Consider the following 17,047-nt stretch of genomic DNA (forward strand, 5'->3'; position numbering starts at 1 on the left):
GGGATAGATTCACCCATTTTCTCATGATTTCCCTAGACTGGAAGCTCTGATGCTTCACTGGTCTGAATGGCAGGACCTTAGCCTTGTAGTTTCAGTCTCTCACAGCCAGTGATCACCAGCTCCCCTGTACTGTGGGCCCTGTGATCTTCCTGGGACTCTGAATGTGCATTGGGTCAGACCAAAGTGTCCACATCCTTCTGGGTCCCCTTGTATGGCTGGAGCTCTCCAGGGACTGAAGCAGGTCGGGTGGAGGGGGTCTAATGGCCACTCTACTCCCTGTCCTCCTGAGATTTCCTTAGTCCTGGAGCTCTGATGCTCCGCTGGTCTGTGGTTCCCCGTAGTGTTTCGGGACCCATACCACTCGCAGAGTCCAGGTTAGTGTCACGGGGCCCAAACCTCACACACACTGAGTCCAGTTTGTGTCTCTGGACCCAAGCAGGTCTCGGGGCTTAATCCATGCACTTAGTCCAGTTAGTGCTGAGTTCAACCAGGCCCAAACCACACACTGAGCTCACCAAGTCCAGCTAGAGTCTTGGGGCTGGACCACACGCTGGACTCAGCTAGAGTCTCTGGGACCAAACGGCCCGCCAAGCTCAGCCAGGGACTCTGGCCCCAAACCACATGCCAAACTCAGCTAGAGTCTCAGGTGTGGAACTGCACACCCAGCTCAGCCAGGGACTCTGGGCCCAAACCACGTGCCAAGCTCAGCTAGAGTCTCAGGGGCGGAAGTGCGTACCCAGCTCAGCCACGGACTCTGGAGCCAAACTGCATGCTGAATTCAGCCAGGGACTCTGGGCCCAAACTGTGCACAGAGTCCAGTCAGAGTCTCTGGGCCAGGACTGTGTGCCAAGCTCAGCTAGGGTCTCAGGGGCTGAACCGTATGCTGAGTCCAGTTTGGGTCTCAGGGCATGAGCTGTGTGCTGAGCTAAGCTTGGGTCATGGGGCCCAAACCGCCAGGCGAGTTCAGCTAGGGTCGCGGGGCCCAAATCTTGCACAGAGTCCCCTCTCCTGCAGTGATTCCCACCAGTTACTATGCCAGTTGCCTTTGCTGGAGGGTTCCCAGCTGCAGACCTCAGCCACCGCCGCCACTGCCACTCTGGTCCAAGAACATCCACACTTCTCCCATATGCAGGGGTATGCAGATTTTTTGTATTTTGGTCCTTTCCAACTGTGGAGTATTCCCACTGTAGTGTGGTGGGGACGGTGTTCCTCATCCAGAATTCTGTGCAATTCCCTGAATCATTTACTGGAGCTTCTAAACACAGTTCCCCGCTGTTTGCCGCCATATTGGATCCTCTCAAATAATCTATGCTAATATAAATAATTCATAATCAAAAAAGACAAAAAAGAGACTTCTGTATTCTAGGCTGGCCTTGAATTGTGTAGCTTAGGATGACCTTGACCTACTAATCCTCCTGCCTCCACTAACCAGGTGCTGGGCTTGTAGAGAAGTGTTTATGTGGGGCTAAGATGGAATCTATGGCCTTGTGCATAGTAGGCAAACACTCTACACATTGAGCCACACTCCAACTTCTGCTTTGTCTTTGTTGTTATGCTTCTTAAAGGAGTATAATAACAAGGGACCTCTTGGGATGATGCTTGCAGAGTTTCTAGTGAAGTTAAAGGATTGGACTCTTTAAAAACATGTTTGATGCATTTCCAGTGTTGCTTCTCTTTCAACCGTGGGTTCTTGGGGGGGAGGGTGAACTCAGGTTAGTAAGCTTCAGCACCAATGCATTTTATCTTTCCAATGATTTCACCTGCCCATAAGGTTGAGCTCTTTACAGAGACAAACTAGGCATGAATGGCTATTTAAAAAATACGTAAGACTTTGCACCACAATCATAGGTTATTCTGGTGTTCCTCAGACTTGGTCTTTGTTTCTCCTGAAGTATTTTCATCTACTCTGTTGCCATCATCACCATCATTGTGGGTCTGGGATGGATTGATCCCAACATGCAGCATTTCTTCAAATTAAAACACACACACACACACACACACACACACACACACACACACACACACACACTGGGCCAGTGTAGTAGCACATACCTTTAATTCTAACACTTGGTAGGTAGAGGCAGGCAGATCTCTGTGAGTTTGAGGCCATTCTGGTTAACAAAGTGATTCCAGGACAGCTAAGGCTACACAGAGAAACCCTGCCTTGAAAAAAACAACAAAACAAAACACTGTGTCAATATCATTCTTCAAACAATCAGAAAGTTATCAAAGCTTTGTCATGTTTTCATGTGGTGCCCCTTCTGGCTGGGTGTAAGCAGCCCACAGGCCAGTCCTGACTAACAGAAGCAGTCACAGAACTTTTGGGCTGGGGGGCTTTGTCTGATCCTGGCTGTACTATAAGACTTTCCTTCTAGCCTGACTGCCACCATCTTCAGGATCTGCTGTGCCTGTTTGCAAGTGATCATCCCAGCTGGGTCTGTTGACCCTTGACCTTCCCTCATCAAAGTAGTGAGCAGAGAGGATCATGGGATCTTCCCCTGAGTATTCAGCTACTTTTTCCAACCAGCTGATTGCATTGTCATAACTGCATGAGGTCTTGGGGGAGAGGCTAGAGAATATAGGGGGTAAGGAAGAGGGGAGGTGGCTTCATCTATGCATCCTTGGGGACACCATCATCCCTGCTGGGTACAGACTTTCCAGTACGGTTGCTTTAAGGTTACCAATGCTCCTTCCCATGTAGGAGATGGGGTGGTCATGTATGAAGGAGGTGGTGGAGTAGTGGCTGTGTGCTATGGTGGACAAACTGGCCCACTATGTATTTTTTGACAGTCTTCCATGAATTACATCATTTTATTCCTGTTTATTGATGTTAGCTAGGCTGACAAGTGACTTACAATGGCTAAATTTTTAAATTTTTTCTTTTTATTATAATTTATTCACATTACATCTGTATTGTAATCCCTCACTCTTATCTTCCTGTTCCCAATTCCCTTAATTCCACCCCACCTCCAATCTATTACCCTCCCCTAGACCTCTGACAGCTGGGGTCCCCCACTCCCACCATCTGACTACAGCCTATTAAGTCTCATCCAGACAGTCTGCATCCCCCCTCCTTTGTGTTCCCACAGGGCTTCTCTGCTAAGGAGGAGTGATCAAATCCCAGGTACCAGAGATCTTGTCAGAGGCAGTGTCCTGCTCCTCCCACTCCCCCATGTGGAGAATGAGCTGTCCATTGGCTACACCTGAACAGGGGTCCAGATCTTCTTTTTGCATGGTCTTTGGTTGGTACATCAGTCTGTGCAGACCCCCTGGATCCAGATTCATCAGCCTTGATAGTCTCTTTGTGGAGCTCCTGATACTCCCCTTCCATCTGCCATCTCTTCCATACAACTCCCAGCTCTTCCCCCAGAATCTGGCTGCAAGACCCAGTATCTGTCCCAATCCCCTACTGGGTAGAGTCTCTCAGAGGACATCTATGTTGGGCTAATATCCACTTATAAGTGAGTATACACCATGAGTGTCTTTCTGGGTCTGGGTTACGTCACTCAGGATGATCAATCATTTATAGTTCCATCCATTTGCCTGCAAATTTCAAGATTTCATTGTTTTTAATAGCTAGTTAGTTAGTATTCCATTGCCTGCAAATTTCAAGATTTCATTGTTTTTAATAGCTAGTTAGTTAGTATTCCATTGTATAAATATGCCAGAGTTTCTTTATCCATTCTTTTGTTGAGAGACATCCAGGTTGTTCCCAGATTCTGGCTATTATGATAAAGCTACTATGAATATAGTTGAGCCAATGTCCTTGTTGTATGGCAGAGTATCTTTCAGGTACATGCCCAGAAGTGGTATGGCTGAGTCTTGGGGTAGAGTTATTCACAAAATTCTGAGAAAGCACCAGATTGATTTCCAATGTGGTTGTACAAGTTTTCACTCCCACCAGCAGTGGAGGAGTGTTCGTTCCCCTTCCTCTACATCCTTGCCAGCATGTACTGTCACTTGAATTTTTAATCTTAGCCATTCTGATAGGTGTAGGATAGAATCTCAGAGTTGTTTTGAGTTGTGTTTCCCTGATGATTAAGGATGTTGAGCATTTCTTTAAGTGTTTCTCAGCCATTTGATATTCCTCTCTTGAGAATTCTCTGTTTAGCTCTGTATCCTATTTTTTAATTGAGTTATTTGATTTGGTGGTGTTTAATTTTTTGAGTTCTTTATATGTTTTGAATATTAGCCCTTTGTTGGATATAGGGTTGCTGAAAATCTTTTCTCAGTTTATATGCTGTTGCTTTGTTCTGTTGACAGTGTCCTTTGCCTTACAGAAGCTGTTCAGTTTCATGAGGTCCCATTTATTAAGTGTTGATCTTAGAGCCTGAGCTGTTGGTGTTCTGTTCAGGAAGTTGTCTCCTGTGCCAGTGAGTTCAAGGTTCTTTCCCACTTTTTCTTCTAACAGATTTAGTGTGTCAGGTTTTATGTTGAGATCTTTAATCCACTTGGACTTTAGTTTTTTACGGGATGATAAATATGAGTCTACTTAAATTTTTCTACATGTAGCCATCCAGTTAGACCAGCACCATTTGTTAAAGATGTTATCTTTTTTCCATTGTATGGATTTGGCTTCTTTGCCAAAAATCAAGTGTTCATATGTATGTGGATTCATTTCTGGGTCTTTGATTCTATTTCATTGATCAACCAGCCTATTTCTGTGCCATTCCCATGCCATTTTATTACCGTTGCTCTATAGCACATCTTGAGATCTGTGATGGGGATTCCTCCAGAAGATCTTTATTGTTCAGGATTGTTTTATCTATTCTGGTTTTGTTGTTGTTGTTGTTGTTTTGTTTTCCCATATGAAATTGAGAATTGCTCTTTAAAGGTTGGTAAAAAAAATTGTGTAGTTATTTCAATGGGAATTGCATTGAATCTGTAGATTGCTTTTGGTAAGATGACCATTTTTTATTTATTTATTTTTATTATTTTTTATTTATTTTTATTAATTTATTCTTGTTACATCTCAATGTTTATCCCATCCCTTGTATCCTCCCATTCCTCCCCCTCCCCATTTTCCCATTATTCCCCTCCCCTATGACTGTTCCTGAGGGGGATTACCTCCCCCTATATATTCTACTATGTTGATTCTCCCGATCCACGAGCATGTGAGATCTTTCCATCTTCTGATATCTCCTTCAGTTTTTTTCTTCAGAGATTTGAAGTTTTTTTTCATACAGGTCTTTCACTTCATTGGTTAGAGTTACACCAAGATACTTTGTATTATTCGTGGCTATTGTGAAGAGTGTAGTTTCTCTAACTTCTTTTTCACCCTGCTTGTCATTTGGATACAGGAGGGCGACTGATTTTTTTAGTTGATTTTGTATCTAGGTGCTTTGCTGAAGGTGTTTATTAGCTGTAGGAGTTCTCTGGTTACATTTTTGGGTTCACTTAATGTATACTATTATATCTTCTATCAGTAGTGATTGTTTGAGTTCGTTCTTTCTAATCTGTATCCCTTTGATCTCCTTTAGTTGTCTTATGGCTCTAGATAGGACTTCAAATACTGTATTGAAGAGATACAGAGAGAGTGGACAACGTTGTCTTGTCCCTTCTTTCAGGGGAATTGATTTAAGTATCTCTCCATTTAGTTTGATGTTGGCTACATACTTGCTGTATATTGACTATGTTTAGGTATGTGCCTTGTATCCCTGTACTCTCTTTTAACTTTTAACATGAATGGGTGTTGGATTTTGTCAAATGCTTTTTTGGCATATAAGGAGACTATCATGTGGTATTTTTCTTTCAGTTTTCCTATATAATGGATTACATTGATAAATTTCCTTTATTATATCACCCCTGCATGTCTGGGATGAAGCCTACTTGGTCATGGTGAATGATATTTTCGATATGTTCTTGAATTCAGTTTATGAGTATTTTATTTAGTATTTTTTGCCTCAGTATTCATAAGAGAAATCGGTCTGAAATTTAATGTCTTTGTTAAGTCTTTCTGTGGTTTTGGTATCGAGGTGACTGTGGCCTCATGAATGAGTTTGGTAGTGTTCCTTCTGATTCTATTTTGTGGAATAGTTTGACAAGAATTGGTGTTAGCTCTTCTCTGAAGGTCTGGTAGAATTCTGCACTCAATCCACCTGGCCCTGGGCTCTTTTTGGTTGGGAGACTTTTAATGACTGCCTCTATTTCCATAGGAGACATAGTACTATTCAATTTGTTTACCTGATCTTGATTCAAATTTGGTAATTGGTAGCTATCAAGAAAATTTTCCATTTTATTTAGATTTTCATATTTTGTGGCATATAGGCTTTTAAAGTAGGACCTATTGATTCTTTAGATTTCCTCAGTGTCTGTCATTATGTCCCCCTTTTCATTTCCGATTTTGTTGATTTGAGTACTTTTACTCTGACTTTTAGTTAGTTTGCCCAAGGATTAGTCAGTCTTGTTGATTTTCTCAAAGAACCAGCTCTTGGTTTTGTTGATTCTTTGAATTCTTCTCTTTGTTTCTAACTTATTGATTTCATCTCTGAGTTTGATGATTTTCAGCTGTCTACTCCTCTTGGGTGTGATTGCCTCTTTTTGTTCAGGTATGCAGTTAAGTTGCTAGTATGAGATCTCTCCAATTTCTTTATAAAGGCGCTTAGTGCTATTAACTTTCCTCTTAGCACTGCTTTCATTGTGTTCTGTAAGTTTGGGTATGTTGTGCCTTCAGTTTCATTGAATTCTAGGAAGTTTTTAATTTCTCTTTTTATTTTGTCTCTTACCCAGAGATCATTGAGTAGGGAATTTTTCAGTTTCCATGACTTTGTAGGCTTTCTGTTGTTTCTTTGTTATTGAATTCCAGATGTAATCCATGGTGGTCTGATAAAATGCAAGGGATTATTTCAATTTTTTGTGACTGTTGAGGTTTGTTTTGTGACAAAGTATATGGTCAGGTTTGGAGAAGGTTCTGTGAGGGTCTGAGAAAAAGGCGTATTCTTTTGTGTTTGGGTGAAATGTTCTGTAGATATCAGTTAGCTCCATTTGGTTCATGACATCTATTAGTTTCAGTGTTTCTCCATTTAGTTGTTGTTTTGATGATCTGTCTATCGGGGAGAGTGGAGTGTTGAAGTCTCCCATTATTAATGTGTGGGGTTCAATGTATGATTTAAGCTTTAGTAATGTTTCCTTTTCATTTTTTTTTTAGTATGGTAACTTTTTTATTTAAGTGATTTATTCATATTACATCTCAGTTGTTATGCCCTCACATGTATCTTCCCATTCCCCCTCCCTCCCTCTTTCATCCTATTCCTCAATAATGTTTCTTTTACAATTGTGGATGTTCCTGAATTTGGGGCATAACTGTTCAAAATTGAGACATTATCATGGTGTATTTTTCCTTTGATAAATATGAAGTATCCTTCCCCATCTCTTTTGATCAGTTGTGGTTGAAAGTCTATGTTTTTTAGATACTAGAATGGCTACTCCAGCTTGCTTCTTGAGTCTGTTTTCTTGGAATATCTTTTTCCAGTCATTTACTGTGAGATAATGTCTACCTTGTTCCTGAGGTGTGTTTATTGTATGCAGCAGAATGATGGGTCCTGTTTTGCATCCATTCTCTTAGCCTGTGTCTTTTTATTGAGGAGTTGAGGCCATTGATGTTGAAAGATATTAATGATGAGTGGTTGTTAGTTCTTGTTTTCTTTTATGTTGGTGTTGGTGGTTTTGTGTGTGTGTGTGTGTGTGTGTGTGTGTGTGTGTGTGTGTATGTTTTCTTTCTTTTGCACATGTGGGATTCTTTACTTCCTGTGCTTTCCTGGTTGTAGTTAATCTCTCTGGGTTGGAGTTTTCCTTCTAGTATCTTCTGTAGGGCTGGATTTGTGGCTAGGTACTGATTAAATTTGGTTTTGTCAAGGTAAATCTTGTTTTCTCCATCTATGATGATGGAAAGTTTTGCTGGGTATAGTAGTCCGGGTTGGCATCTGTGGTCTCTTGGTGTCTGCATGTTTTCTATCCAGACCCTTCTGGCTTTCATAGTCTCTGTTGAGAAGTCAGGTGTAATTTTGATAGGTTTTCCTTTATATGTGACTTGACCTTTTTCTCTTGCAGCTTTTAAAATTCTTTCTTTGTTCTGTACACTTAACGTTTTGATTATTATGTACCAGGAAGAATTTCTTTTCTGGTCCAAACTAATTGGAGATCTGTAGGCTTCTTCTATGTTTATGGCATTTCTTTCTTTAGGTTGGAGAAGTTTTCTTCCATGATTTTGCTGAAAATGTTTTCTGGGCCTTGTAGTTTGGAGTCTCTTCTTCTTCTTCTTCTTCTTCTTCTTCTTCTTCTTCTTCTTCTTCTTCTTCTTCTTCTTCTTCTTCTTTCTTCCTATTATTTTTAGGTTTGGTCTTTTTATAGTGTCCCAGATTTCTTGGGTGTTTTGTGTCAGGAACTATTTAGTTTTAATGTTTTATTTGACTGATGTATATCGATACTTCAGTTGTATTTTCCACACTTGAGATCCTCTCTTCCATCTCTTATATTCTGTTGGCATTGCTTGTGTCTGTAGTCTCTGTTCTCTTCCTAATGTTTTCCACTCTAAGATTGTCTCAGATTGTGTTTTTCTTGTTGGTTCTAATTCCCTTTTTTGATCTTGAATAGTTTTATTTATTTCTTTTACGCATTTGATTAAATTTCCCTGTAATTCTTTATAGGATTTATTCAATTCTTTCATCTGTTTGAATGTATTTTCCTGTGATATATTTTCCTCCTTCGAGGCTTCTATAATTTTCATCACCTTAGATTTAAAGTCTTCTTGCTCCTCATGGGTGTTCATCTCTCCTGAGATTACTGTGGTAGGATCACTGGTTTCTGGTGGTGTTATTTGGCTCTGAGTTGCCTTCTAGCACTGGTCTCTAGTCATCTGATTGTCTCTGGTGTTAGCAGGCCTAGAGGTTCCTCCAATGGGGATCCTATCTGTGTTCCACATGGGCCAGGCAGGTTGGAAACAAACAACAAGAGCTCCAAGTTGGAGGTTATTTGCTAGGGCTCCCCAGAGGGCTCCTCAGGAGGTGGATAATAGATGTTGGAGCCTATACCAACCTCAGCTCTGCTGTGCTCCCTGTCTGTATCCCAGTTGGGTCAGGCAGGAGAGGAGCAGGCTGAGATAGTTCCAACCCCAAAGCTGTCCACGTGCTCCACATTCCTTGTTGAAATGGCAGGGCTCTGCCTATCTGCTCTGTGTCCCAGATGGGCCAGGCTGATAAGCATCTGGTGGGTAGAGGGAGATATAAGCCCAAAGCTGCTCAGGTGCCCCATAGTCTTTCTTGAGATGGCATCTCATATGGATTGTGGCTGGCACTGGGACTCAGCTCTGCCTGTCTGCTCTGTGTCCTACATGGGCCAACTCAATGAGCAGCAGGCAAGTGGAGATAAAGCTGAGCCCAAAGCTGCACAGGTGTCTCACAGTCCTCAGGATGATGGGTAATGTGGGTTGTCCCCCAGAGACTTTTCTGTGAATTAGCTGGGTGGCCCAGGGTCAGACTCACCCATGCTGCACACATGGTAGACGCTCTTACCTGGGAATTAGAAGCACTGGTGTTTTGATGACCTCATGGAAATCATGTCTATATTTAGAAACTCAGCTAGATGGAAAGTTAGTACTGAAAATTTTTGATCTAAGTAATACCTCAGAGCCAAAAGCCAATTTGAGAAACTGAGCACATTCCTATAGTTTAAGCTTTATTATTTTAAACTGATACATGGATATAGAAAAGTTGTACGTGTTAGTATGCCATCTACTATTTAGATCAATCCAATGTACCTTTCTTCACCAATGTTTATCATTTCTTATACGGAGACCTTCTTAAGTCCTGTCTGCTGGCTCTGAAGTGCCTGTAAGTGGCTGCTGTCTGTAGTGACCCTTATGCATGGTGGTACCAATATCTCTTGCCCTTCTTTGACTGTAACTGGTACCCCTCATGCAGCTTTTCCCTGCTTCTCTCTCTACTCTCCCTGCAGCTTCCCTGAGCTCAGAATTCATGCAATGAGATCATTCAGTATTTGTCTTTTTGAATCTGGATTGATGATTTAGTACAACAATCTCCACCTCCTATATATGCTGTTGTAAATATTAGGATTGTGCTCTGTTTATGACTGATTGTAGTTGAGGTGTGCATGGCCAATCTTCTTTATTAGTTGGTGACACTCCACTGTGACTCTTTTAGGTCTTCCTACAGTGGCTGTGATTACAGATGCCTCCTTGACATTTTGATTTCATTTTCTTTGGATTTATACTGAGGAGTGAGAATGCTGGGCCATTGTGACAGCTATTCTTAGTTGTCAACTTGACTGTACCTGGAATTAACTAAAACACAAGTGGCTGAGCACACTTGTGAAAGACTTTTTTTTTTTAAATTTTGAGACAAGGTTTTTCTGTGTAGCCTTGAGTGTCCTGGACTGGCTTTGTAGACCAGGCTGGTCTGGAAATCATAGAGATCTGCCTGCCTCTGCTTCCCTGAGTCCTGGGATGAAAGGCATGTGCCACCACTGCTGGGAAGGATTTTTTTCTTAATTAAATCATTTGAAGTGGGAAAAGCCACTTTTAATCTGTATCTTTTGAGGCAGGAAGACACACCTTTAATCTGGGACACTTTTGCTGGCAGCCTATATAAATGGAAGAAAGAAGCTTGCTCTCTCTGCCTGCTTGCTTTCCCTCTTTCTGGCAAGTCCATTCCTTCACTGGAATTAGAGCCTACTTCTTCAAGATTCTGTCTAGTACTGAAGACCGCCTGAAAAATCAAGTCTCATGGACTGAACAACTATTGGATACTTGGACCTTCCATTGGTAGGCAGCCACTGTTGTACTAGCTGAACCACAGCCTGTAAGCCATCATAATATATATATATATATATATATATATATATATATAAATTCCATAAGCTCTGCCCTTCTAGAGAACCCTGACTAATACAGACTTTGGTACCAGAAGTGGCTCTAGAGAAACATAAGTGTAAAGATGAAAATGTAAAGTATCTGGACTAGGCCTTTCAATTCACTGACATCTACAGTGACTGAAGCCTCTCCTAGGAGCTCAGAGTACTGTCTTACAAACTTAAGGGACCAGATGCACTTGTATCCTGATTGACACGAGAGATAAGATTTGGTGACTCTGTATATCAAATTTTGAGAATTTGTGGAAAAATAAGGAAAATGATGATGCGTTGGGGACGATAGGCCATATGGCCAATGTTCAGCCATCTTGTCAGAGCCTGCACCTTTAAGTCTCTGTTTTTCCTCAAGCTTGCCTTTCACCAGAAACTAGCTGACCCTGTTGTGGATCAGCAATTAGACTAAAGACAGATAGAGATAGAGCGACCCTGTTATGGTTTAACAGCTAGACTAGACAAAGAGGGAGCCAGATACTCTGTGTGGCAGGACATTATGACCCTGCCTAAAATTCCCTGTGTTTTGAAAAAAGTCTACAGCTGGGTTGCTATAACAATATGCTTCCCTGCCTTCTGAATTATAAAAGCTGCTGTCTGACTAATAAAGTTTGAGAGTTTGATCAATCAGACTTGCTCTCCTTCTTTATGTCTTAGATTTTTCAACAGATGACCCTCCTCCCGAGTTTTAGTCAAACCCCGCAGGTCGGGTCAGTGATGCTGGTTGGTTGCTCCTAGCATCACTGGATAAATTGACAGAGGAGAAGAATGAGCTCTTTGATAAAATTAACCAGCTTCTATCACCTCCGAATATGGTGAAGGACAACAATGAACTCAGTGATACAACTGCCTGGCTCCAGGTGCGCATCAACAGTCTACAGGTTTCTAAGTGTGTCCTGGACGGGAATCTTCTCTCCAGCAGCCACAGAACTCAAGTCTCAGGAAACCAAGCCAAGACCTTATTATAAGATTGGTTGAATTATAGCCTGGGGTGGCTCAGAGGGTGTTGGCAGTTAAAGTGAGGGTGTTAAGTGGCAAAGAATGGGATCCTGTAAGTTGGGCTGGGGATGGGTAGGAGTCTATTGAGGCTGAAAAATTAGAGCCCTCAAGATTCTCAAGAGTTTATCTTACCTGAGGGAGTCATCTCTCCACCCTTCACAGAAGACGTGCTCCCAACCCCAGCCCCTGAAAATCTGCCTTTTCTGACTTGGACTGATAAAATGAATCCTTTGTTGTCTGCTCAACTGGAAGTGACGTTCTCAGATGGAAATGCCTGGTGAGACAATACTGATGTCCCTCAGGGACCACCAGTAGTTGCTTCTATCCCTATAACCAGCTGCAGGCTAAGCAGACTCCTAGAGGGATCTAGAAGAATAGGCCATGAGGAGGTGTGCCACGCTACCAAAGAGCTTAATAAGTTTGCCACTTCATTCAGGCAGATGTCTGGGGAATATGTGTGGGAATGGACTTTTAGGCTTTGAAATAATAGTGGAGGGAACATAAAACAGGATCAGGCTGAGCTTAATGACATAGAATCTCCCTCAGTGGAGATTCTAGGTTTTATTAGGAAACTCACACAGTTTTAAAAAAAAAAAGTATTAAAAGAGTGTGGGAATGATTGGCCGGAGCATTTGTCCAAATATGGCCTATTAAGAAGGAGCTGGAGGTGCCTGATTCCCGTGGCTTAGTGTTGATGAAGGGGTTTTAAGGACCTGGGAAATGGCAATGCTAGAGTGGACATATTGTGTAAAAGATAATCCTCCACACTGGCTTTCACACAAACCCTGGTGCCCCATATTTGACCACATCCCCTGGGTGAGGAGGCCTGGTGGCACTCAGAGGAAGGATAGCAGGCTACCAAGAAGAGACTTGATACCCTATGGGCATATACAGGGGGAGGAGGCCCCCCTGGCACAGTCATAGGGGACAGGAGTAAGGGGAAAGCAGGAGGGAGGGAGGAATGGGAGGATACAAGGCATGGGATAACTATTGAGATGTAAAATGAATGAATTAATTAAAAAATTAAAAAAGATAATTGTCCACAATGAGAAGGCTAGGAAGGCATGCCCTTCACGAATCCTATAAAACAGAAAATGGTGAGGGGGGGTCACCAGCACGTGTAAAGAGCTTTGTTGTCACCATTTTCCTTGTGCCAGACCTTAGGGTCTGAGATGCTGCTGCTCAGTTGTTTGAATTAAATGCTGTAGGTTTCATTGGGCCCCAAATAAGCAGGAATCAGGTGGCAGCACTGAGTCACCAAAAGAAGGTTATTGTAGTTATCAAGATGGGCAGCAGAGCAAAGCAATGTTCATAATGGGCTGCCCAGGCAAAGTGATTTTTGTCATGGTATGACTCGTATGGACCTTTGGTGCTGGCTAATCAATCATGGTGGTTTGGGGCATGAAACAGATATGAAGCCTTTTGCATTTTTGTTTGGTCTGTATAAGCAAAAACAAGCAAAAGAATGATGACAAACTCAAGCAAATGAAGGGAAGGCTACGCTGGATCATGGCAGAGAGGAATCTCAGCCAGTGAATCAATTTCCAGACTTGAGGCAGTTTGTAGACCCAGAACTCCTTCAATGAATCGATCATTCTATAAGTCCTATAAGCTCTGTTCCTCTGGAGAATCCTAATACAGTCACCTAGAACTATTTTTAAGGAGAGAGAGAGAGAGAGAGAGAGAGAGAGAGAGAGAGAGAGAGAGAGAGAGAGAGAGAGAGAGTAACCTTCACGCTGGCTTCTATAGTGGAGGTTTCCACCAACAGATTGCAGGTTCCTATGTTCCATCTCTGTAGGCTTTGAACTTTTTCAAACCTACTTTATTTAGGGTTCTTTAATGCTTATACCTCCCTTCCAGCCACCTGGCCTAGATAGGAGAGAACAGAGGTTAGTAGGAACAGAAGAGATAGACCCTGTTTAGACACAGTTCTTTGGAGCGATTCCACTGGCTTAGTAGGCAGGATTCCAATAGACCAGTCAAACACTAAACCAGCAATTCAGCAAAGGTGGCTGCAACCGCAGCTGCTGGAACGTGGAGCAGCAGCTGGAGCCCTGAGCCTCGAAGCCTTCACTGGAGTGGTTCTCTCTAGGAGTGTCTTGAAGTGCAGTGATGAACAGCCAAGCCTAAAAAAGCCTCACCTCTTGTTTTGGGCATATGTGTATATATATGTGAGTCTGTGAGTCTGTACTAGGATGTTTGTCAGTTGGCAAAGACCAGTCCCCTGCAAGAGGCAGTTCCTTTTCCAGTGGACAAACATTACCTGTTCTCTCACAAGCCTGTTTTTAATGGGAAAACACCGCACACCCTCACACAGTCTGTTTCACATCCGATACTTTGGATCGAGATATATATATATGCTTTCCACTCACTTCCTCATCCCTCCACCCCATGCCAACCAATTGCCCATTTTAAATTGAATTATTTATTTGCCAGGGAGGTTTTGGAGTTCTTGCTATATATTCTGGGTATCAACTTTTGTTAAATGTATGCCCTTGAAATATTTGTTTCTATCCCATAGCTTTTTCTGCATGCTGTTCCATGTTTTCTTTTGCTGTGCAGAAGCTTTTTAGTTTCATGAAGTCTTGCTTGTTTTTTTTATAACCTCACACTTTCTGTATTTTTGTGCTTTTTCCCAATAAATATGTGTGTACCCCAATGCTTAGAAGTATCTTACATGTTTTTTTTTTCCTCATAGTTTCAGGCTTACATTGAGTTAACCTTCGTAGTTGGTGAGAGAAGTCCAGCTATACTCTGCATGTAGGTGTTCAATTTTCTCCATGATATTTATTGAAGATTTTCCTTTCTCCAATGTGTGTCTTTAGCACATTTGTAAAGAATAACTTCATTATAGGTGTGTAGGTTTATGCCTAGGGTTTTCTGTTCTGTCCCATTAGCTCATGTGTGGTGTGTGTGTGTGTGTGTGTGTGTGTGTGTGTGTGTGTGTGCGCGTGCACGCACGCCAGTGTCATGCTGTTTTATTAATGGAGCTTTGTAACATGTTTTGAAGTCAGATAATGTCTTAGTTACTTTTCTGTTGCTGTGAAGAAACACCATGAACAAGGCAACTTATAAAAGAAAACAGTTGGAGTCTTGTTTATAGTTTCAAGGCATTAGTCCTTAGTCATCATGGCAGAAAGCACAGTGGCAGGCAGGCAAGCGGGCAGGCAGGCAGACAGGCAGACAGGCAGGCAGGCAGGCAGACAGGCAGGCAGGCAGGCAGGCAGGCAGGCGGGAAGGCAAGTGGGCAGGCAAGTAGGCAGGTGGGCAGGCCAGCATGGCACTGGAGCAGCAGATGAGAACTCATATCTGATCCACAAGAAGGATGCAGAGACAGAGACTCCGGGATGGCATAAGGTTTTGAAGCCTCAGAGCCCACCCTGATGGGAAACCTCCAGGATGGAAGTCAGCAGCACTCCAGCATGGCTGGTCTGAAACATGGCCACACCTCCTAATCCCCTGCACAGTCCACCAATTAGGAACCAAGCAGTCAAATACTTGAGCCAACGGAGCCGCTCTCATTGAGACCACTGCAGACCACACAGGCTCCTTACACTTTGCTGTTGTTAACCAAAATGGCTTTGGGTTACTGGGGCTTTTTGTAGTTTCATATAAACTTTAGAGTTGTTTTTACATAGTTCTATGAATTAGCACTTCCATTAATATTTTGATAAGATTTTCATTGACTCTGTCAATCACTTGAAGCACATGGCTATTTTAACAATATTGCTTTTTCCAATTTAAGAATGTAAAATGTTTTTCTACATTTTTCTTTTTCAATTTCTTTTCACCAAGGCCTTTTATTACCTATTTTAGAAGTTCTTTATATAATTGGTTAAATTCATTGTTAGATGTTTAATTTTTTTGGTAGCTATTGTAAATAGATCACTTCCTTGATTTCTATTTCAGGTAATTTTTATTTTTGTTTTTGTTTTGTTTTGTTTTGTTTTGTTTTGTTTTTGAGACAGAATTTCTCTGTGTAGCCCTGGCTGTCCTGGACTCTCTTTGTAGACCAGGCTGGCCTCGAACTCACAGCGATCCACCAGCCTCTGCCTCCCGAGTGCTGGGATTATAGGCGTGTACCACCACGCCTGGCTCTAACTATTTTTTTAAAAGTCTATTTCCCATTATTCATTGCTGGTATGCAAAAATAAAACTGACATATTGATTGCCCTAAGAGTGAATAAGCTTTAAAAGTTGTATGTATGAATTATTTGCCTATATGGATGTATGGGTTCTGTGTGCATGGCTGATGCCTGTGGGAGTCCAAAGAACTTGGATTCCCTGGAACTGGAGATACAGACAGTTGTGAACTGACATGTGGGTACAGGAAACCAAACCCAGATCCTCTGTAAGAACATTTACTGCTCTTTTTATATGCTGCTGGCTTTGGTTGCTGGAACTTTAGTGAACATTTTTGCATTCAAGTTCAAAAATATTAGCTTGTGTCTTTCTTTCTTTTCTTTTTAAAGATTTATTTATTTATTATTTATACAATATTCTGCCCTAATATGTGCCTACAGGCCAGAAGAGGGCACCAGATCACATTATGGATGGTTGTGAGCCACCATGTGGTTGCTGGGGATTGAACTCAGGACCTTTGGATGAATGGATAGTGCTCTGAACCATCTCTCTAGCCTGGCTTTCTTTCTTTTATTGTGTAATTATGGGCTTACGTTTATAAATCCTCTGTCACCAATTTTCTTTATCAAGGATTTGCTTCACAGAAAGACTAGATACAAGGCTTAGTTTAACAGTTCGTGTTTGTGCCTATAATAAATTTGTCTATTAAATAGTTAAGATTTTTGTAGCTGATTTAATAGTTTTCAGTTGAGATTTACCCATTAAGATAAACTGTTTCAAATTTATGTGGTCTTATTTTCAGAACCATTAATGGCCCCCACTTTTCTCACACTTCAAACCAGACTTGCCCTCTGAGCTCCATCACTCTGGATGTGTGTGGGAGGCATTGGCTTCCTGGTCCTATGTGTAACACTAGAGTAAGAACATCTCAGCATCAGAGGTGTTGCTCACTGTTGCATCCCTGTGCAGGAAATGATGCTGAGGTCAAGAAGAGTTGGGTCCATACAGAGCTTTAAAAACTTAATAACTTCATGCAGTATCTCGAGTTACTTGCTATTTGGACAAAATCCTATGTAACTTACAATCCCTG

The sequence above is a fragment of the Acomys russatus genome, chromosome 15, assembly GCF_903995435.1.
Source record: "Acomys russatus chromosome 15, mAcoRus1.1, whole genome shotgun sequence".
In the NCBI taxonomy this organism is placed as follows: Eukaryota; Metazoa; Chordata; class Mammalia; order Rodentia; family Muridae; genus Acomys; species Acomys russatus.